This window comes from Stegodyphus dumicola, chromosome 2 (assembly GCF_044657685.1).
Source record: "Stegodyphus dumicola isolate Sdum_Otavi_A_Nest chromosome 2, ASM4465768v1".
Taxonomy (NCBI): Eukaryota; Metazoa; Arthropoda; class Arachnida; order Araneae; family Eresidae; genus Stegodyphus; species Stegodyphus dumicola.
In genome coordinates this window covers 236,082,496-236,089,529 of record NC_140769.1, presented here as the reverse complement: position 1 = coordinate 236,089,529, position 7,034 = coordinate 236,082,496, and the positions used below count along the sequence as shown (strand labels likewise).

The following is a 7,034-nucleotide window of genomic DNA, read 5'->3' as shown; positions in this document are numbered from 1 at the left end:
ATCATTATTTTCAGGATTAATTTACATCTTATTATTTATTTATTTATTTATTTATTTATTTATTTTTTCAGTTGTAAGTTTAGTTAGGATTAGTTTTTAGTTAGAATGTCATAATTTCTCATAAAATTTTTATGAGAAATCTGTTTTATACAATACCTTTGAACTGGTTATTGTGCTACTAACGTTAATTTTATTAACCTCGGTTACTTCTAAGAAACCGTCAGTTGGTATCTAGTTTTATTCTCCGACTTTTCCAAATTCAGACTACAACAGCGCCACGATATCGATTGACGTCACTGCGCGCAATTTTCTGCTCGCGTTGCATGCTAGGATCAATGTGACGTCATTCGTTCTTTTTCCAGCAACTCCTTCGCGGTCTAACCTCGTGCGGAATACGAAGAGCACCGAGGATTCTTCTCTCTGGCATTCTAGCAAGCTGCAAACGGAGCAAAGTACTTAGAACATTTAATGAACCGTTAGAGCTCTTTATTTATCGATTAATTACTCCTAACATTTCTCAAAAGATTAACATGGCAATCATCTGGACGTAGTAGAGGATAGTGCACTAGAGTTGCACGTTATTTTCTAAGAAACGAAAATCAAGAACGCAACATCAAGTGAGTTTATTTTAATCTAGGAAAGCGTATTTTGTGCATATCGTGGAACTAAATTTAGCTTAATTCTTGAGATAATGAGGCGTAAAATTAAATATTTACATTTTTGATATATTTAAATAATTTTATATCTTATCAGCTTAAAGAATCATTTACCCTTTACACGATAGTTTTCAGAATATCCACTCTGAATTGAGGTCAGCTAACTCAGTTCGGTATTTTTATCATCTGGTGGAATGATACGCATACTAAGTACTTTGAAAGAACAAAAAAGTTGTTAAGGTAAAGGGAAATATTTTAAGCAAAATCTTTATGATGAATTATTTCCAGTCAATTAGGTCAATGAAACGTTTTTTTCTCATTTTGATGGGAAAAGGATAAGAAAGTTAAACAACATAGCTGACAATGCGAGCGGACTTGACCTTTGAAAAATAAAAATTCTCCAGCTCTAAATAACATTAGTGAAAAAAGTCCTATATTCATGCCTTAAATAAAGCAGAGTTATATAAGATTTTCAAAATGAAAAAGTTCTGAAAGGCAAAAGTGAATGACAAATTGTTATTAGTCTTAAAGAAATTGTTTTAAAGAAAAAAACTTCCGGCCCTCATTGTAGTGATTTGAAGTGCTAAAATTCTGTTTAATAACTTTATATATTTAAAATAATATTAAATAAGGTTATAAATTTAAGTTAATTTATTTATGATTTTATGATGAAAACTGTCTTTTTGATTACTTTATGAAAACTCATTAAACTGGTGATATCTTTTGAAAGCTTAAATTTTTATAATACGCTATGAATTGTTAAACACTAACATTTTTTAGATTATTAAGAGTTTGTGAGGTAAACTTTTATCAAATTGTTTTGATATTTCGCAATTTAGGAAAATTTCCCTATTTTAATTTCGAAATTTGTTCAGAATAAGGCATATTTCAAGGCATTAGTAATAAAATTAGTGCAATATATCCAAATTTAAAAAGCAAAAGTTGTGTTATTTACTGATGATGATGATGCATAACATTTTGAATGAAGTTATAAAGAAAAAAATCCAAATATATATTAAGAACTTACGTTCTGTAGTATTGGATAAATTCCTTTTTACGTAGCAATTGAGTTATATCTCATTAAGTTTTTAATATCTCCAGTATATGATTTTTAGCATTGTAATAACAAACCGTTTGAAGAACTAAAATACATTTATAATGTATTTTCAGCTTTTAATAGAATACGTTTATGAGTGAAACAAAAAGACAGATGCAATTTAGGGTTGAAGTAGATAACTATTGTAAGAAATTAGTCAAATTGGCAGTGGAAGATGTGTAGTTAGAATTACACCAGAGAACTAGTTGATAATTCCTATTTCTTTATTCGAAAGTCAGCTGGTCTTAACAAGATAAAGCTATTGGGGAAAAACAGAAATGTTTGTAAAAGTAACAAAAGAATTAAGCAGGATTTTACTCATCATTCTTAGAATAGCTGTTGTCATACCAGTTTAGAACTACTGAAAATATATCCATGTTTCAGGGATCACTTACGTGAATATTATGTACATTATTAGCATATTCGTTTATAATTTCTAGTGGAACCTAAGATTACTTCTGTAGAAGTACTAGGAATACTTAACTGATATAAACTTTGATATTCGTTGTCGAAATGGGATTGCAGAACAAAAGAATTTTGTCGAAATGGGATTGCAGAACTTTTCCTAATCAGATTAGAAATTAAAACACGGGCAGTTTTAATGCTGCTTTCTTCTGTTACAATAAAATGCTATTATAAAAGATGCAAATTTTAATTTAACAAACATGTCAATTTGAATTTAACAAAAACATGCCCATTTGAATTTAACAAAAACATGCCAATTTGAATTTAACAAAAACATGCCAATTTGAATTTAACAAAATAAGGCTGTAGTGATAAGTAAGAGAAAACTATGAATTCTTTTTTTCCGTCACAAATTATTAATAAGGCAAGGAAAAACTATCTGGATACACGTAAGGCTAGCACGCCAGCTTAAATCTTGTTTAATAAATTGTGTGTAACGTTCAGCTTTAAAAACTTTTAAATTAGGCATAAATTATGTTTAGAATTTTAAAATTAAAAAAAAAATCAATTAATTAATTAATTTATTTATTTTTGAAGAAAGATATATATAAGATTTTTTCCAAAATGTACAAAACATTTCTCTGAACTATAATATAACACTGAATTTTGCCAAATTTTAAATACACTTATCACTTCAGTTTTCAGTCAGATCTTGTTTAAATTTTCTTATCACATTTTCTTAAAATTCCGTCTTATTTTACGATATATGAAGAGTTTTATATAATTTAAATGTGATCACGAAAATTAAAAATTTTTCGACAGCTGAATTAGAAGGAAGAAATGTAATTAATTCTAGTAATTATTGCTAAAACAGACTACAAAAATTAACTGTTTTATATTTATTTTTTCCTTTTAAATAGAAACTACAATAATATACAGATATAAAATTGCATTACTTTGAGAGTGATAACATTAAATTCATTGATTATTTAGTTCAGTATTTCTGAAACGTTTCTCATCGCGCAATAATTTGAAGTTCTAAAATTTTTAAGAAACACTAAACTAAATTTGGGTTTTCAATTATAATAAGTGATAACACAAATACATCAGATAAAAGAATAAACATTTAATCCAATTTTTATAAAAGAAACTCTTTCGCAATTTTACACAAGAATTATACATAAAACTAACTAACTAAAACAAATAATATTAAAAAAAATAAATAGTTTTAGTTTTGAATGATTTCGATGGGTATGGGTCTTCCAATAATAAATTCTTTTAATGTCAGGCAGAACGTTAAAAACCTGAATTCTTATATCAGATGCAGTATCAAGTCAGTTTCTGTATCTGGATATTGTTGCAGCGTAATGCGAAAAATCTGTTATGCACGAATTCATTGTCACAAAAGTAAGATATGAGTGTTACTAAATGTATTGCGCGCGCGGACCACCTTTCTTCTATGCTTTCTCTTTAAATTTCTTTTAACATTGTTTTAAATTGTATTACATCCATAAAAGTAGACAATATTTCGTTGTTCTGCAACCTCAGTTCCATAATTTTTCGCGAAACATTAAGTGACTTTTGCGAAACATAGTTGGGGAAAGGCTATCTATTGTAGATGCATAGCTAGATCGCTTTTAATAGTGCAAAATCGCTGAATCGGGGATCGTATGCTCTTTGGTAGACAAAGGTTTTGTTACCCAAGGGATATGGAGCCTACAGCTTTTTAAATTCTTAATTCTACTGATAAAAACCAAATTTTACAGAACAAATCCTTTTATTTTAAGTAATACACTTTTCCACCTTTTATATTTTAGTTTTATTCTTAAAAGGAATGTGTTTAAGATTCCAAAGAGTAAAATACATATTAGCTAAATAAACTTCTCAGACTCAGCGCCACAATTTTAATATTAATAAGCAGTAAAGGCTAGATTTTCACCTGTTATGTTCACGGTTCAGCTCTTACACGATTCTAAAATGTCTAACTCCTCCGCCTGACCAACGCTGTCTTAGATAGCTCTAGAATGTGTTGATTTAGTGCTTCAGTTTGTTACCATCTTTTGGCAATGGTATACAGTGATTCTATTAATGACGTTTTAGTGTATTAATGTGAAACTTAAATAATATATTTTCGGAATAAAATGGATTGAAAATTTAAACGTATTAAATGAAAAAAACCTTTAAAAATAATCAGCAAAATTATATAAAAGGTAGCCAAAATAGCATTATTGTAAGTAAAAGGTCTACAATTAACAAATTTACGAATTACCATTAAACGAAATCAGGTTTAATTAGTTTAAAATAGATCAGTGTCTACGTATAAGGTTTTAGGTATAAGATTCTTTTCCAACTGATCACAGTTAAGCACACAAGAGATACTTGCCTTACGAAGAACATTTTTTACGGAGAACTTTCTAATTGAAAATGGCTCGCATTGACTTATTACATATCGGGAAAAATTATATATGACTTATTACATATCGGGAAAAATGCTATTCGATACACTTTTCTGTTTATCAGAAATTGAACACGTGACAAAAACTAATGGCCAAAGCTCTTATCCACTCAGACATTCACGATCTCTATGTTGGTGTTAATTTTATGCAATTACAGGAGTAGAAACTCGAACTCTAAACCTAGTAATTGCCTTTTCTAATATATCAGAATTTATATTTCTAATAACACAAATTGCTAATTTTATTTACTAAAACGAAATAAGGACATTTTTTTGTAAACTTTAATGTAGTTCCATACGAAACGCTTACAAGGTTTATATATCTTAAATGCACAGAACGTATTTGATAACATGTCCATTAAAAATCCTTTGCATTTAACTCAACTCTTCTTTCACCCAAGATAAATAATGTTTTCCATTGAATTTCATTACGCATGAATCAAAATGGGGCGAATTGTGTTCAGGATTAATTTCGGTCTCATTAGAACTCTCGATAATTCTTCTTAAAGGATGCATTTGGAGAAATATTAAGCTAGTCTTTCGCTCAAACGATGATAAGGATATATTCCATGATAAGAATTTGTGGGCTCAGGGCGCTACTTTATCGATATGTTGCTTCTTACTGCGTAGTATCGCCATTTTGTTTTTTAAATCACCATTTAACTTCAAGAAAGTCTAATCGTCGAAATAAATACTTTCGCTTCACTAATTTACTCATTTTTTATTATCACGGCAACTAAATTTACAAAACTGCACTATTGTTCATTGCTTTCGTGCTTGAGTAGGAGATAAATTTATATCTTTTAGAGAAAATATCTCCCACTTTCTTTTACCCACAGATTTACAATAAACTTCTTGATATCTCTAAATGTGATAAAGCGTTCGTTATTAAAACTGTTGACTTTTCTTGAAAAACATTTCTCCCTAAATTTTCTTCCAGTTGTAAAAGGAGCATTGGGAATAGACAAAACTTTTTTTGACATACAAAAATTATTGGTGAATTAAAATATACCATTTAAACTTTTAAAAATACTGAAAGGCATGATGAAATTAAAGCTTTATTAAAAAAATTCTAAACCTTAAAATTTAGAATGCAGTTTCTGTTTAGGTGGAGCTTTTATATCCAAAATTCTCTATATATCGTAACTGAATGATATTTATATCCAAAAACATTCATAATTTTAAACATTCTGCCATATAACTCATATTTTAATTTGAATATTAGCGAATTTGTTTGAAGACATTGAAATAAATAGAGAAGGCTAACCAAGCTTGAAAGATTACTTGCATTAAAACTGAGCTCAAACTCTTTCAAAATAAATCTTTTCTCTATTTATACCAGCAATTATAGTTAGTTAGAATGTTCTTCATTATTCTTTTAATTGAAATGCATCAGCATTTTCTTCGATTAGTTCTGAATCTAATTGACGTTCACTCCACAGTATTATAGCCTTGTAAATATAAATATATCTCAGTGCATCAGATCTGCGTGTAGGGGAATAAGAGACGAATGAAAGTTCTCCTTCCGCCAGAAGCTGTTACTTTTTCAGTGTACTATGGCCTGGTACATGATACATGAGGCCTGGCACAGCAACCAGATGTTAACTATACTTGTGATAAATATTTTTTTACCACAGTGATCCTCTTTAAATTGTATCAGAACGTATAAATAAAATGCTTCGTTGGCTGTTTGTCTAGAAGTGATGAATTCTTACTGCCCAATGTTCTTTAGTTTGAAATCGTTTATCAGAATTTTCTCCGATGCAGTCGTAACAATCTTTTTTAGCTTCTTAAGGGAATTTAGGCCCTTCAGTCTCAGACTTTGGCTTCTTCCCAGGAGTGTAAGTAGCAATTAAAGGCATTGTTGTATAACAAAGACATTAACTCTCTACAGGATATTTAAGACTTATCACAGAGAATGCTAGACACATTTCAATTAAATACTTACAAACAGCGTTCCAGTCATAGCTCAGCCGCTAAGAGTGCTGTTATAAATGCAGCAAGGACTAATGTAAAGGAACAGAAAGACGATATATACTGGTGTGCAAAAATTAGGACGAAGTCGAAAAATTAGCATATCAGCTGAACGAAGAGGCAGAGCGGACAGAAAGACCAATCAGGAGATTAAGTAAGGTGATGTACGGTAGCACATGCGAAGATATGCAGGTAAACGTAATGGGGGAGTGTCTGAGTAGTATAAAGCATGTTGTCGGTGTAAGATCAGTATTTCTGGCAAAGAGATTGCACGCTGTATAGCAGTTAAAATCACACCGAGTTGCTGACTCAGCGAGAAATGGCGAATAATCAATCTGTTAGACGACATCTGGATGCTTTTACCCGAGGTCGAATCATTGGGAATTTGGAGGAAGGCCGCCGTGTGACAAGTGTGGCTGCAGAGTTCGGAATTGCTCACAGCATCGTT

General features: G+C 30.2%; 1 protein-coding gene across 2 annotated transcripts in view; it reads left to right on the top strand.

Annotated features, from left to right (window-relative positions):
* Positions 1-350: 350 nt before the first annotated feature.
* sbm (L-type amino acid transporter sobremesa) overlaps positions 351-7,034 on the top strand; it is a 180,723-nt gene continuing 174,039 nt past the window's right edge. For both annotated transcript variants that reach the window (XM_085811910.1, XM_085811911.1), the window contains exon 1: positions 351-617. The gene's annotated coding sequence lies outside the window, so the exon portion shown is untranslated. The remainder of the gene's footprint in view (positions 618-7,034) is intronic.